Source organism: Salmo salar, chromosome 22, assembly GCF_965601325.2.
Source record: "Salmo salar chromosome 22, fSalSal1, whole genome shotgun sequence".
Taxonomy (NCBI): Eukaryota; Metazoa; Chordata; class Actinopteri; order Salmoniformes; family Salmonidae; genus Salmo; species Salmo salar.
In genome coordinates this window covers 12,086,135-12,104,082 of record NC_138312.1, presented here as the reverse complement: position 1 = coordinate 12,104,082, position 17,948 = coordinate 12,086,135, and the positions used below count along the sequence as shown (strand labels likewise).

The 17,948-nt window shown below is 44.5% G+C and overlaps 1 protein-coding gene across 2 annotated transcripts in view; it reads right to left on the bottom strand.

The window, feature by feature from the left end:
• The window catches only part of LOC106582752 (sodium-coupled neutral amino acid transporter 3), a 63,224-nt gene extending 52,244 nt beyond the window's left edge, over positions 1-10,980 (bottom strand). For both annotated transcript variants that reach the window (XM_014166140.3, XM_014166141.3), the window contains exon 1: positions 10,677-10,980. The gene's annotated coding sequence lies outside the window, so the exon portion shown is untranslated. The remainder of the gene's footprint in view (positions 1-10,676) is intronic.
• Positions 10,981-17,948: the final 6,968 nt, after the last annotated feature.

Sequence of the window (17,948 nt, the reverse complement as noted above, 5' to 3'; positions counted from 1 at the left end):
TTTTCGAAAGTTGTTCCAAACGTCAAATTTTGAAGTGTTTAAAGTGAGTTTAGGCATTAACTCCGAAATCATAAGGTTAGGCATGAACTCTAAATGGTTAAGGCAAGGGTTAAGGTTTGGGATAGGCTAAAACAAAAATCTCAAAACAACTTTCTATTGCTGGATTCAAACACATGCAACATTTTGCACCAGAGGTAGATGCTTACACCCATCGACATCCACAACACTCTAGCAAAACCGGAACATACTTGAAGTTAACATCGCTCACTGTTGCCCCTAGTGGCCAATTTCCAACTCATTTCCCAATATCCTCAGAATTGGATGGACTTCTAATACTGACTTGTATAATGGGTGACCTGGCTGAGCCTACTGCACAAACCTCATTGCTACAGAACTGTTTTTAATAGGTTAATGTTGCATAGGCTTATGTTCTTTAAATGTAATCTGTTAAAATAATGTAATCTGAGTGGTAGATCTCAGGCCTGCTTATGGACTCAGAAAGTGATCTTGACTCAGAAAAGGTTGGTGACCACTGATCTAATCCAATCCGTCATGGCCTAGCTGGGGGATCATTGACCGTGGTCCTGCTTATCTGCCCTGTTCTCCAGCCTCATGAACCCTGGCCCTGCCCCTCGTGTTGGTTAGTAGTGTTTAGATAAAGGCCAAAGTCCAAAGCATCACACCCCAGCTCCTGTCCCGGGAAATCATGGACACTCATGCAGGTCTAGAGTCAAACTCCACCAAAATAAATATGTGCCCCAGCTGGCCAGAAACACTTGTCAGTTTCAACGAAATTAACTGGTCCACACTGAAATGTACTGAAATGTCATTTCAACAGATTATGTAGAAAATACCTTTCAATGGTCATCTCAGGGGCAGTAAATAGGAAGACTTGACACATGGCAGACTGTGGCAGACTGTGCTCAAACTAACCTTAGTGGAGCGAGCATTAGTGAAACATTAGTGTCAATTACCACATTAATTTCGGGATATGTGCTTGATGTCCAGCATGCACTGTTTTATGGTCTCTAGGTTACTTGTTGCCTTCTTCATGACAATACCACGGGATGCTAGGGTAGGGGAATATTATGATGGCATCGTCTATCGACGATGATTGACAGTGATCGTGGTAACGACATTGTTATGTGACAGACGATGGTTTAGCCTATTTGAAATTGACTGGTGCTACGCAGTAAAGAACAGAGTATCGCAGCACACTGCAGGGCAGCACACAAAAGACATTCAGAGTAATTTGCCTATTCCTATTTACTATAGCCCATTTCAATAAATATGTGAAACAGAACGCAAGAGAGGAATGTAGGCAACAGAGGAGAGAATTCCACCAAAGCAGGGCAAAATGTCCAGTCATTAAATATTGTTTCTTTCTCTCTGTGTCCTATGCAGGTCTTTAAGGCATCCACATGCTTCTCAGCCGAAACAGTTCGGAGCAGTTTTTGCATATACTATGACATTTTGTGACGCTTTTGTTAGGTTTGGTCTTCTGCAAGTTTTTTTTTCAATTGTTCGTGCACACATTTTTTCTCGAGGCAAGCCGAAGTCGGTAGCCAAAGTCTACGCCACTTCATCGGTGTTGGTCAACAGTAGGGATTCTTCAAAGAAGAATCCTTAGTTTGTTGTCATTCAAAGAGAGACTAATCATTTTCATGCACATTTTTTCACTTGAGAAATACTGCACCAAACATTTTAGTTAGATGTAGATGTAAAGTTGGGCGACTAAGATCTCCTCGGCAAAAAGTACACATTTATGACAGATTTCATGGGTCATTTTAGATTAATTCAGACTATTTTGATGCGTTTCAAGATAGACAAGGAGTACTATTGCTGCTATTTTCTAGATTTTTAGACACTAGACGCCAGCCGAACCGAAGCCTTTAAGCTATAACCAATTTTATTTGATATATATATATATATATATATATATATATATACTGCTCAAAAAAATAAAGTGAACACTGAAACAACACAATGTAACTCCAAGTCAATCACACTTCTGTGAAATCAAACTGTCCACTTAGGAAGCAACACTGATTGACAATACATCTCACATGCTGTTGTGCAAATGGAATAGACAAAAGGTGGAAATTATAGGCAATTAGCAAGACACCCCCAATAAAAGAGTGGTTCTGCAGGTGGTAACCACAGACCACTTCTCAGTTCCTATGCTTCCTGGCTGATGTTTTGGTCACTTTTGAATGCTGGCGGTGCTTTCACTCTAGTGGTAGCATGAGACGGAGTCTACAACCCACACAAGTGGCTCAGGTAGTGCAGGTCATCCAGGATGGCACATCAATGCGAGCTGTGGCAAGAAGGTTTGCTGTGTCTGTCAGCATAGTGTCCAGAACATGGAGGCGCTACCAGGAGACAGGCCAGTACATCAGGAGACGTGGAGGAGGCCGTAGGAGGGCAACAACCCAGCAGCAGGACCGCTACCTCCGCCTTTGTGCAAGGAGGAGCAGGAGAAGCACTGCCAGAGCCCTGCAAAATGACCTCCAGCAGGCCACAAATGTGCATGTGTCTGCTCAAACGGTCAGAAACAGACTCCATGAGGGTGGTATGAGGGCCCGACGTCCACAGGTGGGGGTTGTGCTTACAGCCCAACACCGTGCAGGACGTTTGGCATTTGCCAGAGAACACCAATATTGGCAAATTCGCCACTGGCGCCCTGTGCTCTTCACAGATGAAAGCAGGTTCACACTGAGCACATGTGACAGACGTGACAGTCTGGAGACGCCGTGGAGAACGTTCTGCTGCCTGCAACATCCTCCAGCATGACCGGTTTAGCGGTGGGTCAGTCATGGTGTGGGGTAGCATTTCTTTGGGGGGCCGCACAGCCCTCCATGTGCTCGCCAGAGGTAGCCTGACTGCCATTAGGTACCGAGATGAGATCCTCAGACCCCTTGTGAGACCATATGCTGGTGCGGTTGGCCCTGGGTTCCTCCTAATGCAAGACAATGCTAGACCTCATGTGGCTGGAGTGTGTCAGCAGTTCCTGCAAGAGGAAGGCATTGATGCTATGGACTGGCCCGCCCGTTCCCCAGACCTGAATCCAATTGAGCACATCTGGGACATCATGTCTCGCTCCATCCACCAACGCCACGTTGCACCACAGACTGTCCAGGAGTTGACGGATGCTTTAGTCCAGGTCTGGGAGGACATCCCTCAGGAGACCATCCGCCACCTCATCAGGAGCATGCCCAGGCGTTGAAGGGAGGTCATACAGGCACGTGGAGGCCACACACACTACTGAGCCTCATTTTGACTTGTTTTAAGGACATTACATCAAAGTTGGATCAGCCTGTAGTGTGGTTTTCCACTTTAGTTTTGAGTGTGACTCCAAATCCATACCTCCATGGGTTGATAAATTGGATTTCCATTGATTATTTTTGTGTGATTTTGTTGTCAGCACATTCAACTATGTAAAGAAAAACAGTATTTAATAAGATTATTTAATTCATTCAGATCTAGGATGTGTTATTTTAGTGTTCCCTTTATTTTTTTGAGCAGTGTATATAAGGACTCTCCTTAACTATCTTGTGTTTAGCTGTTTAAAAAAAAAAAGCCAATATTCCCTTCTCTCTTCATTCGATAGGCTACATGAAAAGGAATGCTACGCTTCATTGTATTATTCATGGCTTTCTCCCAATCAAATAATGAATGTAACAGAGTTCCATCTCACAACGTTTATGATCACTATACTTGATGTAAAGTTACAAGATGATATAGCCTCATTCTGTTCAGAACAACCCAGGGTATGTTTGTTGTATTATGAAGAACATTTGCTGCGGACCACGCATCTGAATGCACTCATGACTGCATATGCGCACCAAAATTACGATCATCTTCTCTTACGGTGTTAGTGAAAGCCTAACACCGTAAAATCCTATTTTATAATTTAGCTAGCCATGTTGAACAGAACAAGCTTTCAAATTATGACCACATGACCCAGATTGAGATTTATAAATGGACTGTTTTTGGATTGCGTAAACAACAGCAGTAACTGTGTAAAGGCAGGGATGCAGGGGTGTGTTCTAAAGAAAACAACTAGAAGTGTCTTTGCTTTAGTTCCTCAACGGCACAGCTAGGAGAGCTCAAATTGCACCTTATAGTTAAAGACTCATCTCTGAGTCATAAAAGTACATTGAAATTAGGAACTATGCAAACTTTGGAGCGTTGTGTGGCAACTTGGAAAGATCAATTAGACCTCTCACTCAAACCCGTCTCGGTTTTTTTTTTCTCTTTTTTTGTTTTATTCAGTGAAGGATTTTACTTCCAAACTCACATATTCAGTAGGCTATGGTGGGTTATACACTGTTAAAATTGCGTTGTAACACCAAACTAATGGCAACTGAGCTGCCACCAAAGTGAAGGAGACAAAACCTTAAATCATCCTGAGATAGTTTGAAACATTACATGGTGTGTTGTAATACCACTTAATCAACTGTTGTGCAACACCTTGCCAGGGACTGGGAGCACTGGTTATGGTTGAAAACCCTATTTTGGTGTGTCGAGTTCTGTTTAGCGCAGAATTAGATACTTTATTTTTTGGTGTTGTTTCCTCTCGCTATAGCTTCTAAAAACTATAATGGTGTTTCAAATCCTGTCTACTGCAGAATGAACTCACTTCTTCTAGAGTATTTTAATGTTTAACATTGATATATGTATCTGATCATTTGCCAGTTTAACCCATTTTGGCAGGCATTGGTGTGCAAAGTTCTCAATACACCAGCAGTAACTAGAGGTTTGCAGGATATTGTATTTGCTGACACCATTAAAAGTTGGAAAAGTGGGAATGGGTCGACCTCATCATTGTTTTGATATCCTTTGGTTATCCTCATAAAATATACTTACATTTCAAGCAACATATTAAGTTGGATTTATTCTTACAGTGAGGGAAAAAAGTATTTGATCCCCTGCTGATTTTGTACGTTTGCCCACTTACAAAGAAATGATCAGTCTATAATTTTAATGGTAGGTTTATTTGAACAGTGAGAGGCAGAATAACAACAAAAAAATCCAGAAAAACGCATGTCAAAAATGTTATAAATTGATTTGCATTTTAATGAGGGAAATAAGTATTTGACCCCTCTGCAAAACATGACTTAGTACTTGGTGGCAAAACCCTTGTTGGCAATCACAGAGGTCAGACGTTTCTTGTAGTTAGCCACCAGGTTTGCACACATCTCAGGAGGGATTTTGTCCCCTCCTCTTTGCAGATTTTCGCCAAGTCATTAAGGTTTTGAGGCTGACGTTTGGCAACTCGACCCTTCAGCTCCCTCCACAGATTTTCTATGGGATTAAGGTCTGGAGACTGGCTAGGCCACTCCAGGACCTTAATGTGCTTCTTCTTGAGCCACTCCTTTGTTGCCTTGGCCATGTGTTTTGGGTCATTGTCATGCTGGAATACCCATCCACGACCCATTTTCAATGCCCTGGCTGAGGGAAGGAAGTTCTCACCCAAGATTTGACGGTACTTGGCCCCGTCCATCGTCCCTTTGATGCGGTGAAGTTGTCCTGTCCCCTTAGCAGAAAAACACCCCCAAAGCATAATGTTTCCACCTCCATGTTTGACAGTGGGGATGGTGTTCTTGGGGTCATTCCTCCTCCTCCAAACACGGCGAGTTGAGTTGATGCCAAAGAGCTCCATTTTGGTCTCATCTGACCACAACACTTTCACCCAGTTGTCCTCTGAATCATTCAGATGTTCATTGGCAAACTTCAGACGGGCATGTATATGTGCTTTTCTTGAGCAGGGGGACCTTGCGGGCTGCAGGATTTCAGTCCTTCATGGCGTAGTGTGTTACCACTTGTTTTCTTGGTGACTATGGTCCCAGCTGCCTTGAGATCATTGACAAGATCCTCCCGTGTAGTTCTGGGCTGATTCCTCACCGTTCTCATGATCATTGCAACTCCACGAGGTGAGATCTTGCATGGAGCCCCAGGCCGAGGGAGATTGACAGTTCTTTTGTGTTTCTTCCATTTGCAAATAATCGCACCAAATGTTGTCACCTTCACACCAAGCTGCTTGGCGATGGTCTTGTAGCCCATTCCAGCCTTGTGTAGGTCTACAATCTTGTCCCTGACATCCTTGGAGAGCTCTTTGGTCTTGGCCATGGTGGAGAGTTTGGAATTTGATTGATTGATTGCTTCTGTGGACAGGTGTCTTTTATACAGGTAACAAGCTGAGATTAGGAGCACTCCCTTTAAGAGTGTGCTCCTAATCTCAGCTCGTTACCTGTATAAAAGACACCTGGGAGCCAGGAATCTTTCTGATTGAGAGGGGCTCAAATACTTATTTCCCTCATTAAAATGCAAATCAATTTATAACATTTTTGACATGCGTTTTTCTGGATTTTTGTTGTTGTTATTCTGTTCAAATAAACCTACCTTTAAAATGATAGACTGATCATGTCACGTTCGTCGTAAGGAGTGGGCCAAAATGCAGCGGGAATGTGTATGCTCATCTTCTTTATTTAAAGAAAGAACGTGATACAAAACACTGAAACAAAACAACGACGAAAAAACAGTCTTGTAAGGACAAAATGTCTATACAGAGAAACAACTACCCACAAACCCCATGGACAAAACACCCCTATTACATAGGACCTTGAATTAGAGGCAACAAGAAACAGCTGCCTCCAATTGAAGGTCAAACCAATAAACTAGACATAGAAATAGAAAACCTAGAATAAATATAGAAATACACTAAAAAAAACACCCTAAACAAACACCCCCTGACCAAACTATAATAACAAACAACCCCTTTTACTGGTCAGGACGTGACAGATCATTTCTTTATCAGTGGGCAAACGTACAAAATCAGCAGGGGATCAAATACTTTTTTCCCTCACTGTAAATGTTTTTTTGGGTCAAATGAAATGAACAAATCATTGAAATGACTTGCATTCAGTATGTGTTTTTGTTTTTTTGTCAATTTCAATTCACCCCAGAATTTTTTTTTTTTTTGCTGTGTGGATGAGTGTGTAAAAATCAAATGAAAGTTCAATGAAATGTAACCTGAAATGTAACCTACGATCGGGGTTAAATTCCCGCTTCCGCCTGTCCCATTTTGACTACTTCTCAGTAGCGGTGCGTGGGTAAAATCACTGGGGAAGGCAAGCCAGGGGAAAAAAGCCATATTAAAATCTACGTGTTGTGATAATTTCGTTGTTTTCTCTATAACCTGTTAGTTCATATGCCTTGCCACCGTGATATACAGGCCTAGGCCGAGACAATAAGAAGTCGCAGTGGCAGAATAAATTCAATCACACCTTTTGTTTTATCACAAAACCGGAGAGTCCACAAAGCATATTGCATTTAACAAACAGTTACATGACCTACAGCATGGTCAATCAAGTTATTGTTTCCGACATATTCGGACTACTAAACAACTATTGATTTAGAACACCAGAGAATTACCGCAACTCGCAAAGAAATCAGGAGCTGTCACCACTAGCACCATTTCAAATTCAACATCATCACATCACCTATGCTTAGCCTAATACAGTGACAACTAAAAGATTCCAAAAAGTATTTAGTCCAATCAATTTTAAGGTAAATATGATGTGGCTTCCCATGGTACTGATTTCTGTGTGTGTGTGTGTGTGTGTGTGTGTGTGTGTGTGTGTGTGTGTGTGTGTGTGTGTGTGTGTGTGTGTGTGTGTGTGTGTGTGTGTGTGTGTGTGTGTGTGTGTGTGTGTGTGTGTGTGTGTGTAAGAAGAAAACATGTTGACTCACCCTACTTGTAGAGAAACTCCAATGCCCTCTGCTCTCTTTCATGTTGCCGAAAAAGTCTATGATTGTCATACAGTACACGCTTTTAGTTTTTGTTGTCCTAGGCTACCTGGCTAAAATGCTTGCTCGCTACCCTAACTTCCTTTCATGTGCAACAATTGGCCAGCTGGTTGACATTAGTCTATATCTAGCTACTTCCATCCTCTCAGACCAGAGGCACAATGTAGGAATTTATGGTTGGATGACAATTGCTGTTATAATTATTGGCCAGTACGGATAATTAATTAAAACCACAAGTCCAAATCCCTATCTCCATCCATGGCTAATTTAGGAAAGGGTCCATTTTAGCTACCTAGCCACCAGAGGACAACAACACAACGAGATGCAACAATTCAACATTTCTTCTGTCAATGACGTTTGGCTTGATGTACTGGGATTGGTTTGATGCCAAATTCAAACTTGCTTCCATTGACACTTTATTTTGGTACGCCAGGCCCATTTACAGTTTAGCACACTCAGTTTAGCTCAACGCTTATTGGCTATTAATGTTGGGGGGGCTACACGTACAGAGACAGAGGGGCGCTGTTTCGCTGGCTCGGATGCATTCTCCAGTGAGATACATTCAGAGTTTGCCAAAAGGCACCTAAAGTCTCTCAGACCATGAGAAACAAGATTCTCTGGTCTGATGAGACCAAGATTCAACTCTTTGGCCTAAATGCCAAGCGTCATGTCAGGAGGAAACCTGACACTATCCCTACGGTGAAGCATGGTGGTGGCAGCATGTTTTTCAAAAGCAGGGACTGGGAGACTAGTCAAGATCGAGGGAAAGATGAACGGAGCAAAGTACAGAGAGCTCCTTGATGAAAATCTGCTCCAGCGCTCTCAAGACCTCAGACCCAGGTGAAGGTTCACCTTCCAACAGGACAACGTGTGCTAAGCATATAGCCAAGACAACACAGGAGTGGCTTCGGGACAAGTCTCTGAATGTCCTTGAGTGGTCCAGCCTCCCCAAATACAAGTGTGCCAAGCTTGTAGCATCATACCCAAGAAGACTCAAGGTTGTAATCGCTGCCAAAGGTACTTCAACAAAATACTGAGTAAAGGGTCTGAATACTTATGTAAATGTGATATTTCCGGTTTTTATTTTTTATTTAAATTTGCAAAGATTTCTTGATCGATGAGGAGAAAAAAAAATCATAGATTTTAGAATAAGGTTGTAACATAACAACATGTGGAAAAAGTCAAGGGGTCTGAATACTTTCCGAAGGCACTGTAAATTATTTTATATGTTTTTGGCAGCCATGAATACACGCCACTGCTCCTTCTTAATCTCCTCCTGTTCCTAATCTATCAGTGGTGGAAAAAGTACCAAATTGTCATACTTGAGTAAAAGTAAAGATACATGAATAGATAATGACTCAAGTAAAAGTGAAAGTTACCCAGTAAAATACTACTTGAGTAAAAGTCTAAAAGTATTTGGTTTTAAATATACTTAAGTTTCAAAAGTAAATGTAATTGCTAAAATGTACTTAAGTATCAAAAGTAAAAGTATAAATCATTTCAAATTCCTTATATTAAGCAAACCAGACTGCACCATTATCTATTTTTTATTTACGGATAGCCAGGGGCACATTTCAACACTCAGACATAATTTACAAACAAAGCATTTGTGTTTAGTGAGTCCTCCAGATCAGAGGCAGTAGGGATGACCGCCAGATCAGAGGCAGTAGGGATGACTTTATAAGTGCATGAATTGGACCATTTTCTTGTCCTGCTAAGCATTCAAAATGTAACGAGTACTTTTAGGTGTCAGGGAAAATGTATGGAGTATAAAGTACATTATTTTCTTTAGGACTGTAGTGAAGTAAAAGTAAAAGTTGTCAAAAATAAAAAATAGTAAAGGAAAGTACAGATACCAAAAAACACTTAATTAGTACTTGAAAGTATTTTTACTTAAGTACTTTACACCACTGTAATCTATAAAGCATAGAAAAAGGTGGAATTCCACCCCAAAATATTCTCCATAGAGAATAGAGAATTCATAGAGAATTCTCCATTCTCCATATGGTCAATCAATATTTAGCCGAAAAACTTTTTGCATTTCTTAATCATTTGATTGTAGCAGTGACACAGTCTGACATTTTTTTAAAACATATATTGTGTTTTGATGCTGCCTTTTACACTCACTTTCACAAGACTTAAAAACAACAATATTCAGATTGAAGAACCACTTTGGATGTTTCAGAGTACTTCTATTCTGTTTTTTTATTTTTTTATTCTGTGTATCATAACACATGCATTGGGTTTAGATTCAAACACCCCTCCAAACACAAAATATCAGGTTAGGTGCACTACTGATCATGGTTTCATTACACAATCATGGTGTTTTGAGTCTTTCTATTTTCACAGTGTACTATTATTTTGTTAATATCAGGGACCATAGCATTTGCTATCAGACAATTAAACTTGAGTCATCACACATAGAGTGCACAAAAGATATTGTGAAAGGTGGCTATATCAAATTAAAATGTGAGTGTTACGTAGTCTTCAAATTACAAACAATGAAATTAATTTATAATTGAATCCTTCGAAGAAGGCAGATGGTGGTGAAATTTACGCGTCAAGGCAAATTAAGATGATCAAAATAAATACAAAAATAGACATATTAAATCGTATTTTTGATATTAAGGCATTGTTCATTCATGTGAATAAGGAATGGTTATTTGAAGTTTTTATTGTCTATAACAATGTGTTTACGCTCAATTGGGTTTATTTCATAAATGCAATTCTCGAGCTATAGTTTTGAAGAAAAAAAAGTTTGTATTAATTATGTTGGCTAGTAAATTGCGGAACAATCGATCAAAACGTTCGAACATTTCACAAATCACAGGAATATGAAACACTGGAATATGCTAAAATCTTACCAGTTGAGTCGAGTGCCACGCTGTTTCGAATGAATTCCGCGATTAATGAGACATTTTACACATACATCTACTTTATCTCGATACTTTCCTCTTCTGTTTCTTGACTCCTAGGTCTCTTCTCTATATAAACTCTACCGTAATCGCGCGCACTCAATTATCTCTCGTAGTAGCCTAACAGAAAATTGTCGATTGAGATATTAACGGCATTTGTATATGGTCTAAAGTATAGCTGAGCTGTTGAGCTCGTTTAAGTTCCGCCTCCTTCCCTAGATCCTGTTCGTTCATGCTTCCCACTCTCTGCGCGCGGTGAGAAAATGATACGGACGGTGGACTACAGAAAATTGGCTCTCATTTCGCTCATCACTTCACTTTCATGTTCTGAGTTTTTATTGCCTGTAGCACAAACACACACGTGCACACAAAACATACACACAATTTTACACTCACCATATGCTTCTGCTACTCTGTTCTTTACTGTACACTTATTATTATCTATCCCCATGCCTAGTCACTTTACCCTGCTTTCATGTAGGCCACATATCTCTTTTACCTCTTACCCCTGCACATTGATCTGTTACACCCTGTAGGCTAGCTCCATACTTGTGTATTTTAGTTGATTCCTCTTGTGTTACCATTTTTGGTAACACTTCCTTTTAAGGGATCCTTATTACAGTGTAATTACATGTGTAATTACACGGTAGCAAGTATTGTAGTAAACAGTAAACACTCATAGATACTTAAGTGATAATGCCAGGGAAGCCGGTGTTTGGAGGATATATTGGCACGGGTGTTGTAAGCCTGAGACAACAACAACGGGTTACCAACATATTCAAATGATTGACATATTTTCATTAAAAACGTTATTTTGATTCATTTATTCATACTATTTCATCCTTCCACAAGATATAGTCCCGACACAAATCTAGGGTTGCTAGAGACGCAACCCAGTCGTTCAGTCTTTTTGTTATGTATCTATGACTGGCAACGTTCTTATCCCTTGCTTGCTAGCTAGCCAACGGCTAACTTACAGTCACGTCAAAAAGCCAAAATAACAGCAGAGTAGCTGGATTTGCATTTGTTTAAGCTGTTTTCGACCCCTTAAGCTGCTTCCGACCCCTCCTGTCTCAGCCGCCAATATTTATGCTGCAGTACTTTATGTGTCGGGGGGCTAGGGTCAGTCTGTTATATCTGGAGTATTTCTCCTGTCTTATCCGGTGTCCTGTGTGAATTTAAGTATGCTCTCTCTAATTCTCTCTCTCTTTCTCTCTTTTTCTCTCTTTCTTTCTTTCTTTCTTTCTTTCTTCTTTCTTTCTTTCTTTCTTTCTTTCTCTCTTTCTTTTTTTCTCTCTCTCGGAGGACCAGAGCCCTAGGACCATGCCTCAGGACTACCTGGCCTGATGACTCCTTGCTGTCCCCAGTCCACCTGGCCGTGCTGCTGCTCCAGTTTCAACTGTTCTTCCTGCGGCTATGGAACCCTGACCTGTTCACTGGATGTGCTACCCGTCCCAGACCTGCTGTTTTCAGCTCTCTAGAGACAGCAGGAGCGGTAGAGATACTCTGAATGATCGGCTATGAAAAGCCAACTGACATTTACTCCTGAGGTGCTGACCTGTTGCACCCTCGACAACCACTATGATTATTATTATTTGACCCTGCTGGTCATCTATTAACATTTGAACATCTTGGCCATGTTCTGTTATAATCTCCACCCGGCACAGCCAGAAGAGGACTGGCCACCCCTCATAGCCTGGTTCCTCTCTAGGTTTCTTCCTAGGTTCTGGCCTTTCTAGGGAGTTTTTCCTAGCCACCGTGCTTCTACACCTGCATTGCTTGCTGTTTGGGGTTTTAGACTGGGTTTCTGTACAGCACTTTGTGACATCAGCTGATGTAAGAAGGGCTTTATAAATACATTTGATTGATTTTCAATTGACATTTATTTGTATATACCTATAAAAATTATTCCAGCTGATTCATGATTTCGACTGGCTGAGCAATGCTGCCTGCCTATCGATCTCGTCCCGACTCCCGACACGTTCATTACTATTTGGACAGCAGGAGATCGAATTTGAATATTGAAACAATGTTGCAAATGTCAGAGAGACAGACAGCAAGGCTTATACAAATCTCAGAAATGTTAGTTTAAAATAAATGTGAGATAATGTCTAGATACTTTTTATAGTGGAGTTCAAGTTTATAAATTGCCTGGCTGGACTGAGACAGTGGATTGCGCAGTCTGTCACGACTTCTGCCGAAGTCGATGCCCCTCCTTGCTCGGGTGGTGCTCGGCGGTCGACGTCACCGGTCTTCTAGCCATCATTGATCAGTTTTTCATTTTCCATTGGTTTTGTCTTGTTTTCCTACACACCTGTTTCCAATCCCATTAATCATGTTGTGTATTTAACCCTCTGTTTCCCCTCATGTCCTTGTTGGTGATTGTTTGTTATGTTATGTTACGTGGGTTTATGTATTGGTGTGCGACGGGTATATTTTACCCATGTTATTTTGTACTTTGGTTTTGGAGTTTGTTTTTTCATTAAATACTCCAGATGAACCAATCTGGTTTCTCCTGCGCCTGACTTCCCTGCCACCTACATACACGAATATGACAGAATCACCGACCTGCATTTTGAAGTCAGCAGGAGAAGATACCCCAGACGGAGAGGTGGAGGAGCGCATCCAGGAGAATGTGGAGAAGCTACGGATCGCGTTGTCCAGAATCTGGACCGCTGGGAGAGACATGGAATTCATCCAGCGCCTCCACCAGCCCAACCGGGGTCTATCTGAAGCGCCCCGTGCCAACCGGAACCCGGTGTCATCAGTCTAGTCTTGCCTCAGGGTTACGACGGGAGTGCTGCCAACTGCCGGGGTTTCCTGCTCCAATTAGAACTTTATCTGGCCACAGTCCACCCAGTTCCAACTGACCGTGAGAAGAGTTTCGCCCTCGTCTCGTGCCTTACCGGGAGAGCCCTGGAATGGGCCAGCGCTGTGTGTGGAGAAGGAGATGCGGCGTTGGACCATTTTGAGGAGTTCACCCGCCGTTTTCGGGCAGTTTTCAACCACCCACCCGAGGGCAGAGCGGTGGGTGAGCGCTTCTACCATCTGAGGCAGGAGACGAGGAGCATCCAGGATTTCGCCCTGGAGTCCAGGACCCTGGCAGCCGGTACGAGATGGAATCACAGGGCCCTGATCGACCATTACCGCTGCAGTCTGCGTGAGGACGTCCGTCGGGAGCTGGCCTGCAGAGACACCACCCTCATCTTCGACCAACTGGTGGACAACCTGCTGGCTGCTCGCAGACGTCCAGATCGGGGTCTGGTGGTTCCATCCTCCTGCACTCCCTCTCCTCTTCCCATGGAACTAGGAGGGAGGGTGCACAGGGAGACTGGAGGGGGTTCCCGCTCGTGCACCATGGGTGGCCACAGAGGTCACATTGCTGGTCGGTGCCGGGTAGGTTCCTCTGGGAATCGAGGTAACAGGCAGGGTGCTCTGGCGCCACCCCAGGTGAGTAGGCACCATTCTCATCCAGAGCCCTCTGTTGCACATATATTTGTGTCTGTTACTTTTCCTGATTTTTCCCAGCATTCCCAGCATAAGGCGCTAGTAGATTCAGGCGCTGCTGGGAATTTCATTGATCAAGCTCTTGCTCGTAGTTTAGGGATCCCCATTGTACCCGTGGATGTGCCTTTCCCCGTTCACACCTTAGATAGCCGACCATTAGGGTCAGGGTTGATCAAGGAGGCCACAGCTCCTTTGAGTATGGTGACGCAGGGGGGTCACAAGGAAAGAATTAGTATTTTCCTTATTGACACTCCTGCCTATTCCGTGGTGCTGGGTCTACCTTGGTTAACTAGTCATAACCCAACTTTTTCTTGGCCACAGAGAGCTCTCACGGGGTGGTCGCGAGAGTGCTCAGGTAGGCGTGTAGGGGTTTCCGTTGGTGTTACTACGGTTGAAAGTCCAGACCAGGTCTCCACCCTGCGCATTCCCTCCGAATATGCCGATTTGGCTCTCGCCTTCTGTAAAAGGCAGGCGACTCAATTACCACCCCATCGACAGGGGGATTGTGCGATAAATCTCATGGTAGACGCTGCACTTCCCAAGCGTCACGTGTATCCCCTGTCACAAGCGGAGACGGTGGCTATGGAGACATATATCTCTGAATCCCTGCATCAGGGGTACATTAGGTCCTGAAGTTCACCTGCCTCCTCGAGTTTCTTTTTTGTGAAGAAGAAGGATGGAGGTCTGCGCCCATGCATTGATTACCGAGGTCTAAATAAAATCACAGTGGGATACAGTTACCCACTACCTCTGATCGCCACGGCGATTGAGTTAATGCACGGGGTACGCTTCTTCACTAAACTGGATCTCAGGAGTGCGTACAATCTGGTGCGTATCCGAGAGGGGGACGAGTGGAAGACAGCATTTAGTACCACCTTAGGGCATTATGAGTACCTCGTCATGCCGTACGGGTTGAAGAATGCTCCATCAGTCTTCCAATCTTTTGTAGACGAGATTTTCAGGGACCTGCACGGGCAGGGTGTAGTGGTGTATATCGATGACATTCTGATGTACTCCACTACACGCGCTGAGCATGTGTCCCTGGTGCGCAGAGTACTTGGTCGCCTGTTGGAGTATGACCTGTATGTCAAGGCTGAGAAATGCCTGTTCTTTCAACAGTCCGTCTCCTTCTTAGGGTATCGCATATCTACGTCAGGAGTGGAAATGGAGAGTGACCGGATTGCAGCCGTGTGTAATTGGCCGACTCCAACCACGGTAAAGGAGGTGCAGCGATATTTAGGGTTTGCCAATTACTACCGGAGGTTTATCCGGGGTTTTGGTCTGGTAGCTGCTCCCATTACCTCACTATTGAAGGGGGGTCCGGTGCGTTTGCAGTGGTCGGCTGGGGCGGACAGGGCTTTTAGGAAACTGAAGGCTCTGTTTACCTCGGTTCCTGTGTTGGCTCATCCGGATCCGTCTTTGCAATTCATAGTGGAGGTGGACGCATCTGAGGCTGGGATAGGAGCTGTGCTCTCTCAGCGCTCGGGTACGCCATCAAAGCTCCGCCCCTGTACATTCTTTTCTAAGAAGCTCAGCCCGGCGGCGCGAAACTATGATGTGGGGGACCGGGAGCTGTTGGCTGTCGTCAAGGCTTTGAAGGTGTGGAGACATTGGCTTGAGGGGGCTAAACACCCTTTTCTCATCTGGACTGACCACCGCAATCTGGAGTACATCCGGGAAGCGAGGAGACTGAATCCTCGCCAGGCAAAGTGGGCCATGTTTTTCACCCGTTTTGTGTTTACCCTCTCTTACAGACCAGGTTCCCAGAACGTTAAGGCAGACGCATTGTCCCGGCTGTATGACACAGAGGAGCGGTCCATGGATCCCACTCCCATAATTCCAGCTTCTTGCTTGGTGGCGCCGGTAGTGTGGGAGCTGGACGCGGACATTGAATGGGCGTCACGTGCAGAGCCCGTTCCCCCTGAGTGTCCAGCTGGGTGTCGGTACGTTCCGTCTGCTGTCCGCGATCAATAGATCTACTGGGCCCACACGTCACCCTCCTCTGGTCATCCTGGGATTGATCGGACGATGCGCTGTCTTAGTGGGAGGTACTGGTGGCCCACTTTAGCTAAAGACGTGAGGGTTTATGTTTCCTCCTGCTCAGTGTGCGCTCAGTGCAAGGCTCCTAGACACCTACCCAGGGGTAAGTTACAACCCTTACCCGTTCCACAACAGCCGTGGTCGCACTTGTCGGTGGATTTTATAACCGATCTTCCACCTTCACAAGGTAACACCACGATCCTGGTTGTTGTGGATCGTCGTCTCCTCCCTTTGCCCGGTCTCCCTACGGCCCTACAAACGACGGAGGCTCTGTTTACACACGTCTTTCGGCACTACGGGGTGCCTGAGGATATAGTGTCTTATCGGGGTCCCCAGTTCACTTCTAGGGTCTGGAGGGCGTTCATGGAATGTCTGGGGGTCTCCGTCAGCCTTACCTCGGGTTTTCACCCTGAGAGTAACGGGCAGGTGGAGAGAGTTAACCAGGATGTGGGTAGGTTTCTGAGGTCTATTGCTAGGATTTTGTGCCCTGGGCAGAGATGGCTCAGAACTCGCTCCGCCACTCCTCCACTAACCTCTCTCCCTTGCAGTGTGTGTTGGGGTATCAGCCGGTTCTGGCTCCTTGGCATCAGAGTCAGACCGAGGCTCCTGCGGTGGACGACTGGTTCCGGCACGCGGAGGAAACCTGGGACGCTGCTCATGTCATCCTACAGTGCGCCGTGCGGCACCAGAAAGTGGGCGCAGACCTGCCCCTCCACCTGCCCGGCCGGAAGCTGGGTCCGCGGTTTATGGGGCCGTTTAAAGTCCTGAGGAGAAAGAACGAGGTATGTTATAGGTTAAAGCTCCCTTCTTATTACCGCATTAACCCCTTGTTCCATGTGTCTCTCCTCAGGCCGGTGGTGGCTGGCCCGCTCCAAGAGGCTGAGGTGCGGGAGGTTCCTCCGCCCCCTCTGGACATTGAGGGGGCCCCGGCGTACTCCGTTCGATCCATCCTGGAATCAAGACGTCGGACGAGTGTTCTGGGAGGGGTACGGTCCAGAGGAGAGATGCTGGGTTCCGGTGGAGGATGTGTTAGATCCTTCCCTGCTTCGAGAGTTCCATCGTCTCCATCCGGATCGCCCTGCACCTCGTCCTCCGGGTCGTCCCCGAGGCCGGTGTCGACGCGCTGCTGGAACCGCGCATCAGGGGGGGGTACTGTCACGACTTCTGCCGAAGTTGATGCCCCTCCTTGCTCGGGTGGTGCTCGGCGGTCGACGTCACCGGTCTTCTAGCCATCATTGATCAGTTTTTCATTTTCCATTGGTTTTGTCTTGTCTTCCTACACACCTGTTTCCAATCCCATTAATCACGTTGTGTATTTAACCCTCTGTTTCCCCTCATGTCCTTGTCGGTGATTGTTTGTTATGTTATGTTACGTGGGTTTATGTATCGGTGTGCGACGGGTATATTTTACCCATGTTATTTTGTACATTGGTTTTGGAGTTTGCGTTTTCATTAAATACTCCAGATTAACCAATTTGGTTTCTCCTGCGTCTGACTTCCCTGCCACCTACATACACGAATATGACACAGTCAGATTGAACAGAGTAAATAGGCATTTTAACATCATAGATTTAGCTGGTGGAAACTTGTGGAATAGACACCGGCTGGAATGCGGTTTTAACCAAGCAGCGTTCAGGGTTAGACCCACCCATTGTATAAAATGTAATAACAACA